A 22113-nucleotide genomic window follows, 5' to 3' on the forward strand; every position below is an offset into this window, starting at 1 on the left:
TGGTGGCCCCACATTAGTAATTCAAATAGCTATATAGCCCATAAGAGTGATATTTTCTTCCTATGTAGGCAATCTGAAAGGTTTCTTATCAATAAAAAATACGTATGGATGGATTTTGCAAAGTATTGAAGCTAGTTATATTCCTATAGACAAAACAAAATCCACTCCCTTGGGCATTGTAGCTCCCCATAAATTGATCTCTATTTTTTATTCAAAATTCAAGAGTTCAAAGGCCTTTTTAACCAATGTGGCATTTTGTGGTTCCACAACATATGCAAATCATCAAAATATCTAGTTATATTAACAATATTATAAAAATTATTAACTTCAATCTTCCATAGAGTCCCAATATGAGTCAATCATTGTCTTTTTTTTTAAGTACAATTTATTTGTCAATCTCTTTATTGAATGGCTCTCCATGCTTCCAACATCATCCAATATTCATTAGACATATCGAAAATTTCTCCTTCATCCATTGATATCTCTCCTTTGAGAGGTATTTAATTTTTATTTCTTAGAACTTGTAAGAAGATTGCAATTTACAATATGGTATTGATGAATATCATTATATTTCCTTCTTTTGATGTTAAATAGTCAATTTATAGCTTAGAGATCAATCATTAAGAGAGGGGTTATTAACATCAATAAATGGCAAGTTGACAATAGTCTTTGAATCAAATTGATATTTGACATTATACAACAAGCCATTAGCCCCATGTTTGGTGGAATGCATGAAGTTGATAACTAATAAGAACTTCTCATCAAGCAGTACTTTGGGTTCATTCCACAACTTCAAAGGTATTACAATAACATAAGTAGATAATCCACACTTTGCTGATAAGGAGATTGACACCAATAGATTAATGTGACTCAGCTTTTTTGAAAGTCAAATGGGTCAAGATTAAATATCCATAGTCTCTTTAAGTTCAATAGGGAGGTGGAATTCGATACAAACCCTTAGGTGCGGACATGTGAAATAATATGTATTCAATTAATGGCATGTAAATTTTTCTAGAGGTTGGATAATTTTTTCTAGGAAAGTTTTAAAATGGATAGGAAGACCTAGAAGCTCAATTTAGACAAGAATGGTAAGCAAGCCTTTCACAAAGACCTTAAAATTGCAAGTCTAATGAGATAACACTAAAAGAGTGTTCCACATGAACTAAAAGCTATATTAGATTAGGAGCATGTTAACTTTTTCATTATTTTTTAAAAGAGAAGAAAGTCTATGTAATATTGCACACCCTTGAAATTTTGTTGTTCAAAAATAAAATAAAATGTTTAACCCATGTATTAAGAGATATTTATGAGGAGATACAACTAACATAACATGTAATTAAGATGAAATTTTCATATCATTGATAGAAATGGTTTACAACATCAACATAGTTTCACTATCATTACTTTGTTGTATAAGTTGAATACAAACTCCCTTATTCTTTTCAGTGGCGTGATTTTAATTATTCACAACCAAAAATACGAAAAGAGTTATAACAACATGAAATTAATCCATCCAAAACTTACGACTAATGACAAAATTAATACGAGAAGCCCTAGAATAGCATGCTAAGGTAGTCTAAAAAGAAAAATAAAAGAAACAAATAGTAAATCTTTATGCCATACCAAAGCCAAATCCTTAAGTTCTTATAGAAGCTAGATCTCTCTAATTAAAAAGTAAAAATGAAAACAAATTGATGGTTTTCAAATATATTTGAATGTTTTTGGTAGTGTCTTTCTTTTCGAAATGGAAAATTGTATGAAATTTATGTAAAATTTTTCAAGAATCAATAGAAAATGAGTATGAATGTGAGATTGATGGGTATGAATATCCTTATGATTTCTCGGCTGAAAGATTTCTGAATTAAACCTATACTTACTCATCTTATTGTAATACATGTATTGTTTAAAATAGCTTTTAATTTAGATGAATGCTTATCCATCTTATTAGAACCAGTTATATAAATGCAGAGATGTCACATCTATATAATAAAAAAAAACCAAATTTATTCTATACAAATAACAACGTAATATACAATTCCTATTTGACTGGTAACCTGCATAATAAATACGACAAAGGGCATATAGAAGGAGGAGAAACGCAGTCAAAATAAATTAAATGAGTACCCTCTGCTAATCTCGACATTGGGCAGATAATGAAGTCAAAACATCCAAGGCAGCCTCTGCATCGCTGCTCTCGGATCCTTCATTTGCGAGTGGGAGGATTCTTTTGTGGGGTCCGATTACTATAAAATCATGTCACGAGCAAAGATGCTCGAAGTAGACGAGGCATTCCATATATAAAAGTAATTGCCACATTTAATATAGTTTGGAAACTAACAACTCTCGATTTGTATACTATAAAAGGATTAGCAGTAAGACCAACATTGTAGAATGTAAAAATCTAATCCTGTGTCTCTTCTGGATCTGATGGTCCACCATTCCCCAATACGTATGTGTCAGAGAAGCGTGTTTAAACAAATTAGTTAATGAGAGAATAGGATAGTCGTCTTGATATTATGCATTGAACCATGGGAACGTGTCTCTTCTAAAATTTTGTGGGAATGTCTTCCAGATGTGGGAACATGGATATGATGACCCTCCACCACCACTGGGATGTCAAGGATATCCAAATATCTTTAGGACATCTTGGGGACACCGGGGAGTCCCCTAGCTATTCCATAGATGCTTAGGAGCCTCCCATAGCCCCCACTCACAAACTTGATTCCTAAGCCAAAAATGGTTGATTTTTTTGAAAATAGAATCTTTGTCTTCAAGGCAGTCTCATTCTATTCAACATAATACATACATAAAATATAAGCATAAGTCATATTTCAATATGGTTTTCCTTTTTTTATACTTTCAGTTATATTTCATGTATATATTCGTAGGATGTTTGAGAGTGGTTTCAAATCTCTAGGAGTTACAATACAGATTTTTAAGTTATAGAAGATTTATAAATTTTTTAGACTTAGTCAACTTCTAGTAATCATCAAGCTCCTATTAGCATTCTCTCAATTTGTCTATCTCACTCTCTTTATCTCCCCTCAAATTTACACCTATCTCTCTCTCAGCCCCTAATCTCTGAAAGGGGTGCTAATCTTAACCTCATTTTAGTGTTTCCCCCAAACCCCAATGAAACTATAAATCTAAGCAAGTAATAGGCCAATGATGAATCACCATCATAAAAATCTACATAATACATATAATATCCCTTGGTTACAAATCTTTGCATGTTCATAGTCAAAGCCACAATCAAGACCCCTACAAGGGGCACCACCCCTTGACTTCAAATCCCCACCAACCATTCTTATTGTTTATGCAATCCTTTCCATGTTATTTATGTTTTAAACTTTTTTTTAATTATTAGTTTAAAACTTTAAACTTTACATAGTATGCCAATGTTTCATTTGCAATTCTTAATACCTATTCTTGGTTTGCACTTTTCTCCCAAAGTTCCAAAACTTTGCCTACCATAGTTAGTGAGAAAATTTTAAATTTTCAATGCAATCATCTTTTTGCTTTTGATGTTTATTGTTGTAAATTTTACATAGTGTGGCAAAGTTTTATTTACAACTTTCCTATACTTATTCCTTACACATCTTTTTATAACTAATTTTTCATGTACTATATGTATTTGTGCCACCTCGTCACTGCCCCCTCCCCCGGTTGCCATCCCCACACTATCTCCAAATTTAGGTCCTTAGTCTCCCATCCTTGAAACCCATCCCCCCATCCTTGTGCCCCCTCATCAGGAAACTCTATGGAACACTAATATTATGTTAAAGTTTCAACTTCTTTCGAATAATTAAAATTATGATATTTCAACTACTTTTGAACAAGTCATAAAAATGAAATTCTTAAAAAATAAATTCAATAAACACATCACAATGCACCAAAATATTAAAAATTTAATATGAATTTACAAAATATGTTCTTATGAAGACTCTAAGTCACATTAATTCTAATTAACCAGCCAATCCTAGTCTAATCACTCATAATCAAACTAGTTTACATTCACAACTCACTTAATTCTTAGAAAGATAGCCACTTTGTAATAGCTGAGTATGATATTATAATTATTATACTTAGCACAAGAAATTGTTCATTGAGATATTTTGGGTTTTTTTTCGTAGTTTCATACTATAAACTTCATCAAATATACACTTATGTTAGGAAGTGCAATTTCTTATATGCATTACCTCAATTATGCGTGCATTGTTTGAAACTTCACAATTCTTATATAAATTTTTGCGAGTGTTTAAATCCAAAGTTATACCATCATGATTAGGAAAAAATCAGTTCAATACCCAACAAATTTCACCAAGAAACTTTCCAAAAGAAACATTTGAACTAGGTGTTTGGAGTTTGTATGCTATGTTTGTATATATATATTTTAGAAGGCATATACGCATATGTATTATGTAGGCAAACATTTCAAGAAAAAGAGTTTAATTTTCCGCTTATATTACCATTTAAATTATTTTTTCATATGATAGATTATGATATTTATTATACACTTTGAGTTAAATATGTGCAAGAGAGCTTGGTGTGTAGGTGAATGCTACCTCTTAGAATGACAATATGTGTAGATATGAATAAGATATGGTCAAATATATTGGAATAAGTTTAAATAGACTTTGCTATGAGTTGATGGATGGGGAAAACAAATCCAACATCAAACAAGATTGCACCATTTATCACTATGTATTGACATTAAGACATTCCATCAAAATGAACCCAAAAATTAAGTACAAGTATGCAAAGTTCACCGTTGTAGTAGTAAATTTTAATTGGTTTAGATGTTATCTAATAGATAATATAATGTTAATCAAATAAGGTATTTCCAAAGAAAAATAAGCCTTTCTCAAGCTTAATATAGGTTAATAAAATCAAATTCACACACACACACACACACACACACACACACACACACACACACACACACACACAAATGAATAAACTTAGATTATTGTAATTGAGGGTTAGTGCAGGATCATGGGGTGTCAAAAAGTGGCGATGTGAAAAAAATAGCCCTTTCCACTCACTGAAAAACGTGAAAATTCGTGTTGAGTTTTTGCTTGGCCTGGGTGTCAGTATACCTTGGCATGGTAAACGCCTAAGCAAATTGGATATCTGATAAAATTGAATATTCGATTTTTATAGGTAATTTTAAATAAAAAAATAAATTATATATTATATAATATAATATTATATATTATATAATATAATATTATATATTATATAATATAATATTATATATTATATAATACTATTATATAATATATTATTATATTATATTATATAATATTATATAATATAATATAATAATATAAGGCTTGTATTATTTCAACACTAATAAATAATTATTATTTATTTTCTAATTGAATTCTAACAAAAGTCCTGATTGATAGATTGATTGAAAAACACTCATAACTTTCAAACAGTATAACATTTTTTGAATTCAAAACATGTGTCACATCCTTTGTTTCGTCTACTATAGGGAAAACTTAAAAAAATTTGAATTTTATAAGGTTTTGACCAAGGTAAGGTGGTCAGACGTAGGAGTTTCAGAATTTCTGAAAAACTGTAGTAAAAAATTCAAAAATAATTATTTACTTTATAAAAAATTATGAAAAATATGTGTCACATCTGAACATGAGTCTAATACTTGTATTATAAATCTTATTAAAAAATATTATGTTACGATAGAAAGCTAGAACTTGTGAGTTGGTTGTCCAAGAGAATATATTAGAATGGAAAGAAACTCATTTCATCTACCAAAACCAATATGTTTTATAAAGAAAGGCATTTGCGTTTGCATCCTCTAATGGTAGAGTAAAATACATTCGTTAAGAAAGGACAATCTGAGAACAATTTAAAATTACTATGCTTGAAATATGATTAGTGAGCTCATCTAAAGGATGATATGCATCTGGCTCTTTTTACCATCAAATTCATGAAGGGAAGCCTTAGGATCATGCTATTAGGATTTACCGTGAAGCTAATCCAAAAAATTTCATGGTTGCGTGAGGCAATATTGTAGTGCTTGTTTTACTACCAGTTGATCCTTGCATGAGTAAGAGGTACTTTTTTTGAGCTTATAAAACGACAAAGGACATAAGAACGAGGAGAAACACAATCAAAATCAATTAAAAATCAGATAAAGAGTCATGATTTTTTCAGGACTCTGCTAAGTCAAAACTTATCTGACGGTCCACCATTCCCCAAGATGTAAGTGTCTGAGAAGAGTGTTTAAATAAATTAGTTAATGAGAGAATAGGAGAGACGTTTCTCATTGTAATTTTTTTTTGTATTTCTTGTAATTAAGTTAATTGGTGCGCAGATCTTTTTTTGTATTGAGAATATTTAAATTTAATATCATTTAGATGTCTACAACATGCACGTGGATCTATTGTACTTCATTTTTAAATTTTTTTATCATTTAATAGAAAAAGATTGTTAGGTGTCGGAGTTACAATTGTTTTAGTATATATGGATTTGAAATGTGGAAATATAGACAAGACACGTAAATTATTTGATAGAATGTCTATTAATGTTATGTAATTGAGGGTTGGGAAAGAGAGGACTAAATAACATTTGTGAATAAACTATGTTAAAGTTTTAACTACTTGAAAACAAGTTATGAAACTGAAATTCCTGGGAAATGATTCAATAGACACTTCATAATGCACCAAAATATTAAGAATTTTAAAATGGATCTCAAAATATGTTTTTATTAGATAGGGGATGCCAACTAAGTGGCCCTGTTAAGAAATAATAACTAAGGTGTCATGAAGACTCCAAGTCACACTAATTCTAATTAACTAACCAATCCTAGTTTAATGACTTGTAATCAAAGTGGCCCTGTTAAGAAATACTAGCTAAGGTGTCATGAAGACTCCAAGTCACACTAATTCTAATTAACTAACCAATCCTAGTTTAATGACTTGTAATCAAAGTAGTTGAGACTAGCAACTCTCTACATTTTAAGAAAAATAACCACTCCATAATAGATGAGCATGATATTATAATTATTATATATAACATAGGAAATTGTTCATTGAGATATTTTGAGGTTTTTTTTTCATAATTTCACATTATAAATTTCATCAAGTTTACACTTCTACTAGGGAGTCTAATTTCTTATACATATTCCCTCTATTATGCACAATATTGTTTGCAACTTCATGAATCTTTGAATTAGTTTTTAGGTGTTTAAATCCAAAGTTATACCATCATGATGAGTAAAAATCAATAACACCCAACATACCTCACCAAGAAGCATTCCAAAAGAAAGATTTGACCTAAGTGTTTGGAGTTTGAGTGATATCATTGTATACATATTTTTGAAAGGCATATATGTATATGCATTATTTAGGTATATAACTTTTCGAGTAGAAGAGTTTAATTTGCCCCTTATATTAGTATGCAAATGATATTTTTATATTGATACTTATTATACATTTTGAGTTAAATATGTGCAAGAGGACTTGGTGTGTAGGTGAATGCTACCTCTTAGCATGACAATTTGTGTATATATGAATAAGATATAGTCAAATATATTAGAATAAGTCTAAATAAACTATAATGAGATGATGGGTGGGGGAAATGAACCTAACTTAACACAAGATTGTAGCATTTATCACTATTCAATCACATTAAGTCATTCCATCAAAATGGATCCAAAACTAAAGGGTAATTGGCATAGGTATGCAAAGTTTACCATAGTATTAGTAAATTGTAATTAATTTAAATGTTATATCATAAATCATATTGTGTTAATCGAATAAGGTATTCGTAAAGAAAAAATAACCTTTCTTAATCTTAATATAGGTTCATCAATTGAAATGCATATATGTCAAAAGAAACAAACTTGGATTATAGAAATAATAAAAAAAAAAAATGAAATCAACTAATCTCCAAATTTCTGCATAAAGTACCATGGTTTTTTGTGAAATCTCTTAGTTGTCGTATAAGAATATTTAGTTGTTGCATAAGAAGAAGTCTAGTCATTGCATAACCTCTTATTTTGCATAGAGAGGTCTTGATTACCATAAAAGGTGAAGTAGGGTTAGTTTTTTGTTACCATTTTGATAGGTACAAAGGAAATTTTATAGGGAATGATTTAGTCTTAAGTGCTTCTATCCAAGGGGTTTTAATCTAACCCTTATAGATATAACCCTCTAGGCTTAAATTATTATTTTTTCTAAAGAATACATGATTTTAGACAAAAGAATAGGACGTCTCGTAAGTGGGGGTGCACTATTATGGGATCTTTAAGACATTAATACTTTTGTCATTCTATCTCTATAACCATGTATCCAATAAACACGTTAAATTTTGTTTCTATTATGCCATACCTTTCTAAGACAAAAAACAAATAAATATGCACATGCACAGACACATAATGTTAAACTCATTTCAAGTTTCTATGAAATTAGTGAAGGGTCCCACATTGTTAGTTTTCTATAATAATTATTAAACCTTGTACCATTGTTGGTTCCTCTCTCTTATATTGTGACTAAAGATTAGATATGTGATGAGATTTGACAGTTTGCAAAGTCTTAAAATTATCATCTCATGACTATATAAGATAAAGGGTCTAACAATGATGCGGGATTTTACAATTATCATATAAAGATACTTTCTAAAAATATATAATAGAGAGTTCAATTTCATAAAATATTTTCTTTTAATATTATAATATGATATAATCTGTATTCATAATGTATTGATTTAATTTTATTATATATTATAACTTAATTAAAGTTATAATAAAATCTTAAGCTTTGTAATTGTTCTTTAAAAGATCCTTATATTTATAATTAGAATAATTTGTGTTGGTTGAGAAGCCCACTCCACTTAATACAATTGTCAAACACATTTAAATGATTATATTTCAAGTCAAAACTTATTTTCTCTTTGTAAAATGTTTATAATATAAATGATTTCATCATTCATATTTTCCTCTTCTAAGATGTAATAGTTACCTCAAGCCAGAGTATATCTCAACATATTATATATATACTAATTATAAACTAATTAAAACAAATTTATCCTCCCATAATCAAAATTCCGTTATTTTGATAATAAATTAGTAATTAGAGATAAGCTGTTGCATGGAACAAGCGTCTCTGAAATGGGAAAGTTTGGAATTGTAGAAGTCATCATACTTGCTTCATTTTACAATTTCGTTTGTATCTGCGACATGTAACGTGGTTATTTATATAAAAATCTTGTTGCCGTTTTTTTCAGTCGTTTTGGTGTTAAAAGATGATAAGAGAAATGGTATCCCATGATGTTGATCAAAGTTTTCATGGGGCAGTCAATTCCTATGCCATGAATTCATTAACATACAATTCAGTTCAGTCAATTCCTATGCCATGAAAGTTTTCATCACCAACGACCAAGCTTTACAAACAGAGATTTTAACGCGGCAATTTCGTAAGTGTGAGCACTTTTTCAACATTAGGCATCGAAGTCGCTGGAAGACTTGTTTTGCAACCCAGGGAAGCCCAATAATAATGGATTCGGCAACTCTCTTTTTAAGCGGTCGGTTTCATGCCATCATAGAGAAAGCGAGATTGTTGAGAAAATGGAGGACACGGCTGCTAAGTTTCAACAGATATCAAAGTCGGTGAAGGGAAATTTGTGGGCGAAGGACACGGTCACATCCAAGACGATGTTGGCAACTTTGAAGTCGTTGAAGAGATGCAAATTTTCCACTGATTCTCTCAAGAATTGCTTGATTGAAGATAGAAAAATAGGAATAACTCTTACCTCTTTATATTATTAAGAAATGTAAGCTTTATTACATCCTTATTATAAAGATTCTTGTTGTTCAGCAGGTGAACATCAAGGTAGAGTAAACAATAATCACTAGAATTGATGCTCCCACTGTAAAAGACTAAGGTATTTAGATTTGAAAATAATGATGAAGAATAGGCTAGCATCGATGATGTTAAAATATATATTAGTATTTGTCACAATTTTATTTTTAAATAGAATTATTATACAATTTTAAATTGATATTATATTTATTATTTACCTTATTCATACATTCAAAATTTAAATTAGAGAATCTTCATTAAAAGATCTTAGTTTTAAATTAGAAAACTCATGCATTTGGCCTTTCTAGACATGTAGATAAGTAGGCACACTTTTGACATGCATTCTAAACCATAAAAGATTCATATTCTCTCAATTATATGGAAGGGATTACTGGATATTCTGGATGATTTTTTCATGTACTGGGAGACTGGGAGTGGATTCTTTCTTTATGCTTATAAGCAGATTAGAAAAGATATGACTACGCTTTCATCAATTTAGACCGATTTAGAAGCTTTAGTGACAGCAAATCAGCTTGTTCTTGATGTTGTTGAGATCGATTTATGCATGAGAGCAGATGTGGAATACGACCCTATATTGGCAATCTCATTTGCTTAGTCATCTTTAAAGCCTTAATAGCAAACCCATTTCATGTCATTGTCAACCCTTTTCCTAATGTTTGTTATTCACGTCCTCTAAATCTGGCTTCTTCATATCATTGTGATCCATTTGGGAGAAAATGAGTGGATAAAGTTTGCTTATAGAAATCGCATCCTCTTTTAATATAAATCAAGTAATGTCAATGAATACAAATCCAACCTATCATCCTTTCACACAAAATCACTGCGCTTCCCCTTCATTTTTGCATGAGTTTTCACTCAATGATATCTGTCTCAGCTTACATTTTTTGGTGTAATGGTAATGGTATCCATTGCTCAACCCATAGGTCGGAAGTTCGAATTGCATTTCTTGCTTTTATTGCTGAAACGTGGTGTTTTATTTCTTGCTTTTATTGCTGAAACGTGGTGTTTTATTATGGGTTTTTTTGTAGCAAAAATTATATAGTCATCTTGATTCAAGTTTGGGTGTTCAAGCCCATCTAGATCTATCTGTTTCATTTTTATTTAATTTTTTTTATTGCTCTATGAGAATGATAAGATATTAAGGAATTACTTCGTAGTGTAGTTTTCCGTGAAATTATTATAGTATTGAGGATGAGAAGCTATTGTAGTTCTCAATGCAATATATATATATATACACACACAAATTTAGGTTAAAGATGTATTCAGTTTTAATTTTAAGGTTAGGTAAGTAAGTTAGTCTTAAAGTACTATTGTATTAAGTGTTGTATATAACTTTATGGTTATACGACAGATAACCCTTAACATTTCACATAGAAAACTATAAGTTTGGACTTTGGTTAATAAAACAATGTTGCATACATTGGTTTGTAAGGAACCTTAGATGCCTATTCTATTTTTCACAAAGTACAAATCATTAGGAGAAGAAGTATGAATAAACAAAGATATGACACTAAAAGTATTGAAGGATCTTCAATTATTTAAGGCTTTAGGAAAAAATTGTAAATGTCCAATAGCAATGCGACTTATTAATCATTACTCAACAATGAAAGCATTTGAAGTATCATAGTAAGTGTTAGTTGATAATGTTACTTAGACTTCTAGAAGCATTATGTCAATAATTGCTTGGAATAGTTTTAATTGAATCAAATAGGAAAGGGATCATGAATTATATATGTCTGACATATATGTTTTATCACTTAGATTTGTAATATTTTTGCATGTGTGTAAGCTTATTTTGTGAACGTCATTACAAAATGGTGATGCATAGAGAGATGCTTTTGTAAGCCAATGAGTGTTTTCATTAAGTTGTGGATATACCTAAACTATGCACTTATATGCACTTATATACACCTGTATACCTTTGGTTTATTCATGTATGTTCCTATGTGCATTTGTATTCATATTAAACAGATGCATTAATGTGTTGCAAGCTCATGTGTGCCTTTGTGTATGCTAATGAGTGTTATGTATGCTTGGTTCCTATTGTGTAATCACTAAGTGCTCATTGTATATTATGTGTGTTTTGGATGGGTGTTGAATATGGATCAAAAGAGAAGGGTGAGTTTCTAGAGAGGTTTAAGTCTCCGCTTTAACTTATTTGCTGGTAGTCGGCCCTAAAAGATCTTTGGCCAAAGTTCTATTGATTTCTTAGTATATGCTTGCTAATTGAATCATTATATTTTCAATCTCTTCCATATCTTAGTGTCGTTACAATAGCATCATAGATTTTAGATACACTAAGCTACACCAAATTTCATCTCCTACTAGTTTCTAGTCACTAGACTTCCTCATGTAGGGTCGGCGGTTCTTCGTGTCAAGAAGAACCTAGGGGAAATGTAAATGCTTCGTGGTTGGGCGGTAAAGTGTTCTAGAAATGTTCTTTCTCGTGATGTAAGTGTGGGAGATAGATGTTGGGAGTCCATTGTCAGGATGATATTCATCTTTGTTTTATTTAATTCATTGTAATTGACTTTATGGTCTTTTGTAACATAAATAATATTCATTATGTTTAGCCAATCTTTTGGCTTATGTAATCAAACATTGTGTTGAGTTGTAGCATTATGTAACTACTTTTTGGTATAATGAGCATAATGGAATATTCAGTAAAGTGAATTCTTAATTATGTGTAAAATTGTTGTAATTATGCAATTAAATATTTTGATAATATGGAGGTCTTTATAGTATTCAAAAAATGATATTTTTAGTGTGTTTATGATTCTAAAATTAAAATATATCTAATATTATTTGTGGGCCAATTTTGTATCTAGCTTGGGGTTGATCTTGACTAATATACACCAATACTCTAATGTGTGGATCTAATCTAGTAGACAACAAATTTCTACCAATTGATTCATTGTGATTTAAATTGTCTATTTTTTTTGGTAAAAAATCCTAGATAGAAGTCTAAGGTTTTATATTCAATTTTATGTAGTAAATAAATATGATGTAATAAAAATAGAGAACTTAGGCAATACATACAAACCAAATTGCTAGAATTTAAAACCTAAACCCTATACTAGTAATTTATAAAAGAAAATATGAAAGATAACAATTTAATACCAATATCAAATGGGAATAAAAAATAGGTCCTTAAAATGTTCAAAATTATAATTCCTCCCAAACTGACTAAGTCCTAGGGAGAATAAAGGTCTTAAATTTCAAAGAAGAGAAAGTACAAAGGAGGCTTCAAATGTGGTAATGAAGGCTTCAAGTGTTGCATTCAAGATCAATGTAACCATCTCTTTGAAGGACTAATTGGAGAAAAAAAGTGAAGCCCAAGCAAAGAAATCCCTCATTCTCATTGATATTATAGATGAGGAGGATCCTACCTAGTTCATTATAGATTAGTTACCAAGGAATGGTTTAAATGACATCAATGGAGTCTCTAATCAAGTCACTGATTAATATTGTCCCATATAGAGCTAAGAGAAGATTATCAAGGTAGATATTTCAAATATTAAGATTAACACTCTTTGACGAGAAGAATCAAAATTTTATAAGTGCATTCTTGGTGGATTCATCAATGGGATGGGAGCTCAAACAAGGTAAATATGATTCTTTATAATAGAAACATAGGGGTGGATTCTCTAGTAAGCATATGAAAGGAAATGATCAAGATTTAAGAAAGTAAGTTAGTTGTTTAAGAAAGGAAACCCTAGGCCTAAAGGAAAGGATGTATAAGATATAAAATGGCATTGGCTTCACTAAAAGGTAATGTTAACAAGATAATCAAACTTATCATCATAATAATCAACAATTATGTCAATGATAATTGAAATTGAAGATTTCAATATGACCTTAAGAAGAGGGAAGAAGGAAATATTAAGTCTATGCAATCTAAAGATCAAGTGAAAGAAATAGGATCCAATTTTCTCGAGTTCGAATACACCATAGGTTCCCAATCAATCAAGGTTTTGACCCCTATTTTGGTCCTATGTTGTAAAAGAGTCGAGGTATTTTCAAAATTATTTTGTATACCTATAGTTTAAATTACAAACTAAGTTATATATATTCATACACACACATCTATGCATCAACATATATAAGATCATATATACTAAAATGTACTTTAGTAGATTATAGATTTCTAATACTTCACTTCTCATGCTTTACTATTACATTATCATATTCTTTATTCTCACATACATATAACTCACATGATTCATGCTTTTATCTCCCAATTTTCTCTTCCTTATACATTTTCCTTATGTATTTTCATGATGTATTTTTCCCATCTTTTAATAATAACACTCAAATTATTTTATTCTTGTGAATTTACCTTAACAATATTTTACTTTTTTATATCTATTATAGGCACATGTTATAGTGTAGTTAAGAGTATTAAAGTGATATATAATAGATATATCTAGATCTAGAAATGGTCCAAATTATGTGTGGTATTGTACAACCTCTTGTATTCTACCACTACATGTAAAACAATGTTAATAGTAAATTGAATGAGAAGCATGTGCTTACTTTATAAAACCTTATCAACTTCATAAATTTGTCTAGTGAGTTCAAGTAGAGTCATGTTTTTATTTACATATTTTGGCAATCTGTAAGGCTATTTAGTAAAATTACCTAACTAATATATCTAAAAGATGAGAATTAAATGAATTAATACTCTCATTATGCAATAACAACTAGATGGATGCAATAGATATGGCCATTTTCTTAGATCTTTTTCCATTAATCTAATTAGATAAATCATGAAATTATCATTAACTCTTTTGAAATGTGTTAGGTTTTATTTGAGCTTTAGCTACGGATAATGTTCATACACTCTTGTTAGCTTAGGGAAAACATTCCATCTCTAATTGGTCCTAGAAATATTACTATTCATTCCATTAGCTATGTCAAGTAGGATTTCATATGTAGAGATTCTTATTTTCCTCCACTTGAAATAAATACATGAGTAGGGGAAAGGACCCATTAGTTGAGCATGAACCAATTGTTGTGAGGGTTGTTGATACCTTTTGTTCCAAAAATTGAACAAATAAAAGCTATTGTTTGAAACAAAAAATATCAATTTTTGTTAGGAAATGTACCAACAGTTGTTAAAAATGTACCAATAGTTGTTAATAAATCTACTAATATTGTACAAAGTAACCAATTAGGTGATGCCATGTCAGCTGCACAACTATTGCGGTCTCTTTTGCATGCCTATTGGTCTCACTTTTTTGGGGGGGTGTTTTGGACACCTTGGCAAAAAACATGCTGATGTGGCATCATATTTGATGATGTGGCCCTGAAAGCTTAGTTATAAGTAGGGGACTTGCCAAGTAAGCTGCTGTAAAAAAATCGAAGTGATTTGAAATTTTCAAGTAAGATTTTTAGAAGCGTGAAGTTAGGGTGCACAACTACTGGGTCCTTTCCCTTATATTATCCTTGATAGAAGTTGGCCAATCAATTTTAACTTTATTCTCTAAAATAGTGGTAATAAATATAAAAGTCCATAATACTCTTTGTTATTTTGATTACCTAAAACCCTATTTAGTAAGGTGATCAAGTCATTAATTTCTATTCTGAAATCACTCTTAAAGTGTTTCTTTGACATTGTAGTGAGGTAGATTATCCTATCTTTTCTAGCTACTTGTTTATGGATTTATAACATAAATAAATATCTTTGTTAAATAAATCTATAGAATATTAGGATGATACAAGATTTGAAAATTCTCTTCAATTATTTTGGGATTAATTTTTAAGAAAATACTCATTAAACAAACCAACTATTTTCCTACTTCTATTCTCATGATACTTAGCACAAGCTATGAAAAATTTAAGAGGTTGAGCTAGAATAGGAAATACAACAACCTAGATAATCCCACTTTCTGCAAAGCACCAAGTTCTTCCTACCCTATCCTCTATAATAATTCTCTTTAGAAAGAATGACATATTCATATGACCTAAATCTATGTCTAATACTTATCTAATGTAGATATATTTTTTGAAAGAGGACCTACCCCCTTGAAATCATACTTAATTTCTTGAGTTTAGGGTGGTGAATGTAGGATGTATGAGAGAAAGATGAGATAGAGAACATGTGTTGTAAAAGGATAGGTTAACAAATAGAAACCTAGTAGAATTGTAGAATGTAGAAACAATCTACTACTTGGGAAATATTGTAAGAGTCAAATTTTTTAATAATATTTAACATTTACGACTATTATAGGTTTATATAATACAGATACACGTGAACAAATTGTAGGTTATGCAAGAATATTGGCAAAGTTTATGGAAATCTTGTTTAGAGCACTACATAGTGGATTAGGTTTGACATGATCTATTTACTAATATTTTGATCTAAGTTGTGTATGGGCTCTTTTGACTATGGTGACATTATGAGTTTGTGGAATGGTTAGTCTTGGAGATTTGGATTTTATGTCATTGTATAGTTAGTATTGTATCTTTGATTGCTCGCATGTTGACATGGTTATCAGTATTTGGTTTGGGTGTGTATGTTGCATTGTCCGGTCTACAAGTTGTGCAATGTTGTAGGTGGACTATACTTATAGGTTGCATTTATGGCTTGGATATAAGTTTTCTATTCCCATATACCTTTAATTTTTTATGTATATCTAGATTAGTGGCTTGGTTTGCTGATTTTGTTGTCATGTTGAGGAGGAGAGATGGGGTTACTAGGTACAGTCACGATGGAGGATCTATGTTATTGACTATGTGATTCTTAAAATTTGGACACATTAGGAGTTATATGCTTGTTTCAATGTAGGTGATAATGATTCCATGGATGTTACTTGTGTTTAAGTACTTTGGCATGACATGATTGGATTTGTAGGTGCTTTGATTGGTGATGTTTGATTTGATTCCTGTTTGGTTATGGCAATGCATTTTCTTGTTTGAGGATCATGGTTACTATAACTTTTGGGAGCTCATGTCTTGCATTTTGAGTTATTTGATTATGTGAGCACTTTGTCTTATTCTCATGTAGAAGATGGTTTTATCGCGATGTCATGGATAGCTTATTTATACACTTTTGGTGGGAGCATTTGACAGTGATGATGTGGTGGCGTAGGATTGGTTCTTGATTGTTTTGTTGGTATTTTTGTATCTTCTTGTCTTCGGGATCTTGGTTTACATTTGATGATATTGACATTTTAATTGTATGTGTGTAGACCTAGATGATCTTCGTTTAGGAGATGCTTATCATGAAGCTATGGAGAGCTTGGTATCACAGTTTAGTGGGAGCTGGTGGTAGTGACATACATTAACCATTAGACGGTGGATGGTATTCTTAGTGTTTAGGTGTTGGAGGATGCCTTAGATCTTATTGCTACAAAAGGATCTTTCACATTTGTAGGTACACTGGTAGGAGATGGCGATCTTCATGATATTTGGTGATGTACACATCTTGGAGCCATGGAGTACTCATAGAATCTTTGGTTGAGGTGTGGTTTATTATTTCATTTGACATGTTATCCTTGTTTGATAAGATGGTTGCACTATTACGTCACGATACAATCTTCATGTACTAGTTTAATTTTTAGCATGTTGTAGTTATTTGATATGTTCATATGGAGCATTTTATCTCTTAGGAGGGGTATTTCACATATGACTCCTTGTTGTCATTGATGTCAAATCTATTGTTGAGGTCCAGATGTTGGTGATGTTGGCCTAGAAGTGATGTTATACAAAAGTATATGGTGAAGTGTATGGTATGGCAATTTATCTTGATTAAGGCTAAGTACCTAATGTTTGGTTGATTGTTTGTATGTGGTCTAGATGTCTTACCTAATGTTTGGTTGTATCTAGTTGTTGGTCTAGATGTGGTCTGGATGTCTATCTTTTGGTAATGTGATATAAATTTATGTGCATATTGATGTGGGTGTTTTCAAGAATAGGTGAATATGAATATGATGTATTTCTAAAAGATTAATGTTTCTATGTTTGGTCCTAAAAACGTGTTGCTATCTCTACTGATTGTTTTGGTGAATTGTATCTTTGCCTAGAATATATGTCTACACAAAAAATGTATTAGATAGCTATGAGCATTTGAGTAGAATGATTATGGTAGATCAATCTTATTTTTCCAAGTTGAATGTATAATTGTCTTTGAGCATAGTAGTGTGCAGAGGAGTGCATTGCTCTCCTCATTTTTCTATTACCTTGAGGTTGTTGTGGGTCATTGGATATTGTTCCTAATGTGTCATGCTTCTTTTGTGATGAAACACATATTTTTTTTTTGGGTCTAGATTAAGATATTTTGGGTAAAACAATTTGATATGAACTAGCTTTTGTGTTTTGGTCTACATGATTATGTGTAGAACCTTTATGAGGATAATTAGAAGGTGTGTTGACTTGGTGTGAATCTTCACACATATTTTTACCTTCCAAATGAAATGTTTTGGGTCAATAACACATGTGCACATTACATATTTTAAGCTGACCTAACAAAACTTATTAGTATTCTAGTTGATATATAAATGATAGATCAATTGTGTTAAGGTGGGAAATATGTTTGGAGTGGTAGATGGTGTGCACAAGTATGAAGATGAAGTAGTATGTTGAGAATATGATGTATGCAGAGGTTTGGATGTGTTATATAACAAAGGTATATTAGATGAATATTAAGTTGTGAATTGTTATCTGCATTTTGGTAGATGTTATTCCTTCTATGGTTCAATTTTCTTATTCCTATTATATTTGGATACTTGTTCTATATCTTTCTTTGAAGAAGTGCTCTTTAGTTGTGCAAGTATCTCTTTTGTATCTTGCTAAGGTTGTGTGTCTTAGTTTTCAATTGCGGAGTAGTGAGATCCCTAGCCTATAGCCTAAATCATTGGAAATAGTTGTTATATATATTGTGAGTTAGAATGTTGCCCTTTTTTTTTTCCTAGTTTGTGTTTTCTATGTAAAATTCTTGATTTTATGATGTGGATGTATTTATTGTTTGTATTATTTACTTTCATGCATATTTGCTAAATGGAGATTATGGTTTAAGTGTTTCAATCTATTCAATTTTTGGTATATGTTGATTCACCCTCCCTTTTAGCATTTGGTAGTGTTCAACAATTGGTATCAAAACATTGGTTCCTGAAGAGACAACTTAACCGCTGAGGTAGATATGGGATTTTGAACACTATGTTTAGAGAAGAATTTAATAACATGGATTCTTGGGATGGTTTTGATGGTGTTGTGGACATTGAAGGAGAGTTGATATTTTCATTGGAAGACCTAGATAAAATAAGAGAAAAACATAAGAGTGCAATTGAAAAGATCTCTTCTCTAAGAAGTATGCTTGATAAAGGAAGGAAGGTTATTGATGAATGTGAAAGAAATATTGATGAGAAGACTAAAGAATGTTCTATAGTTGAAGAAGAAGTAATTAGATTCAAGAAGGAATTGAAAGATGCTATTAAGGATCATATCAACAAAGGGTTGAAACTCAAAGGTGAAAGTGATGTACTTGATGCTATGCTAAGTGTTTAGAAACATAGTAAAAATAAAGGTGGATTTGGTTTTTAAGATGGTGAATGTTCCAAGTTGCCTATAAAGAAGGATAAAGGAAAAGAAAAGATGAAAGATGTTTTGAAGAACTCTAACAGAGGTTAGGCGAATTAATTGTAGATCAAAATCCAAAGAATGTTAGGAAACCTTCTCCTGTTCCATTTAGGTATTCATCTTTTAGTGGTAATTATTTTTCATGCAATAGATTTGGGCATAGAGCTAGCGAATGCAAAAGTTAGATAAAAAATCAATCCTTTAATGGAAAATGTTACTGCTATAATAAGTTTAGACATAGAGAAAGTGAGTGTAGAAGTAGGTTGAATTGGAATGGAAATGGTAATTCAAGTTTTGGTAGAGGTGTTTGTTAGGAACCAGGAAGGACATTTGAGAGGGGGGGTGAATCAGTTGTGAACTAGTTGTCAATAATTTATAATCCAAATTCAAATTAATCCAACTTAAACTTAGTGCCGGTAAACCAGACTTTGATGTTGGTAAAAAATTTTAATAGTTATAGCAGTACCGATGTAACTTAATGCATGAAACAGAAAGAGAAACAACATGCACAACACATGACACAAAGATTTTGACATGGAAACTTTGTAAGGGAAAAAACCACGGTGGGAAACCTTGCCCACAATCAGATGATACTACTATAGATAGTAAGTGTATACAAATGGGGTCTGCACATGCAGAAAGGCCAACTGCCTAGAGCTCACTGCTTAATCACAAAATAGGAGTCACACTGACTACAATAGGATGGTTAAATCAAATAACAATGTTGGATTTAGTATCGGTTTAAGCTCTAAACATGTGTCAAACACCTTCATAACCTTTCCTTCAACCTTCAAATCATGTTTGCGTGATTTGCACAAGGATTTGCTTATTTTCTCTCTTCAATATTCACACGCAATCATCATGATCGATCTTTAATAAGATCTTACAATCATATTTACAAAACCTAAGACCTATACATGAGGATGACTCACTAAAGATATTACAATTAAAATCAATTACAAATAAGTCTTGATGCGATACAATATGTCGGCTCAATGCATTTACCATATTATCCAATCAATAAACCATTTCTAAGATGTTTCATGCTGATCTAGAATAGATATCATGTACCAGTCCATAACCTATACCTATCTGCCAGTAAAGGCAAATTTGTCAACCCGATTAGACCAAAAAAGAAAAACACCAAATTCAAACTTCCAATCCATGTCTTTGACATAACCAAATGATCTTCAGATGATACTCATTCATCATCACTTCCGGTGAACAATATATCATGTTGGTGAACATATACCGGTGATTGTGCATAAGCCACTAACCATGTCGGTGAACACAATATGTTGGCTTAACAATAAACCATTATAACCATAGTGCCAAATCAACAATGTAGACCTCCAAGAAGATAAGTGTTAACATCAATGACAAAACCAATGCAACACATGACGAAGTCATCCATAATACCAACAATCTCCCCCTTTGGCATTGATAGCAACACTAGATGGAAAAACATCTAAGTGCCAAAAACAGAATGCCAAAAACCAATAAACCAACAATCTCCTAAAATAGATCAATACAAAGTTCTGTGCCAAAACAGAAACCAAAACCAAAGTACATCTCTCCCCAAAGTACAAAGTTTTTCCATAGACATCTCTCCCCCTTTGACATCAAATGCTAAAGCAGTTAAGAGTCAAAAACAAAACATTCATCTAACTACTCCCCCTAAGAAGTAGCTCTCCTTCATCAAAGCCAGAAAAAGATTTTGTTAGGATTCCCAAAGATACAGAGAGTAGGGGGGAGGGGGGGGTGAATTAGTATCTGACCGGTATAAGAGTTTTCTTAACTTATTATATGAAAAGCATTTCAAAACTATTTACTGGTAAACTAAAATTAATGTAGTAAATAAGAACAATAAACACAACATGAAAGACACACCATAACATAGTATTTTAATGAGGACACCCAATGTGGGAAAAACCTTGATGGGATTTGTGACCCACAATATTCGCTTACAGGCCAATAAGAGAATATTGTTGTTAAAATAGGGGCCTACACATGCAGGAAGGCCAAGTGCCTAGAGCTCACTGCTTAGTTATAAAAGAAGTCTCATTGACTTACAAAATTGGATTATATGAATCCAATGTCATGTATTGCTTCAGATCAGCATCTTCTATGCCAATTTCAGTACCGATTTAAGCTCTGCAATATTCATAAACCCTTATCCAAAGTTTGCCTTACAATTTGCATATTAGGTCTGCAATAATCCTTCCATATTCACATCCTAAATGATCTACAAGATCTCATACTTATATGAGTCATATTTTAATCCGCCATGTCGGATTACAAAAATATTTTACTATTAAATACAAAATATAATTAAACAAAATTCTTGTCAGCTAGGGTGTCGGTAATCTTTCTTTTCGGTCCCGGTGAACTATATGCTAGTGTAGAGTCTGTCGGTGCTGGTGTCTACTGGTATCATATGATTGTAAGGTTTCCATCAATGACAATACCTTCAATCACCTACAATTTCTCTTTGGAGTGTGCATTTGCCAACAAATTTTTCTTATTAGTCCCTGCTGGTTTTATGCAAATCTTCATCATTCAAGTCTCTTCCGGTGGGGAAATTACCCCTAGTTACTCTCTGAGATATTCAAATGTTTTCTTAGGGAAAGGCTTTGTAAAGATATCTGCAATTTGCTCTTTATTATTCACATAAACCAATCTC

This window comes from Cryptomeria japonica, chromosome 9, assembly GCF_030272615.1.
Source record: "Cryptomeria japonica chromosome 9, Sugi_1.0, whole genome shotgun sequence".
In the NCBI taxonomy this organism is placed as follows: domain Eukaryota; kingdom Viridiplantae; phylum Streptophyta; class Pinopsida; order Cupressales; family Cupressaceae; genus Cryptomeria; species Cryptomeria japonica.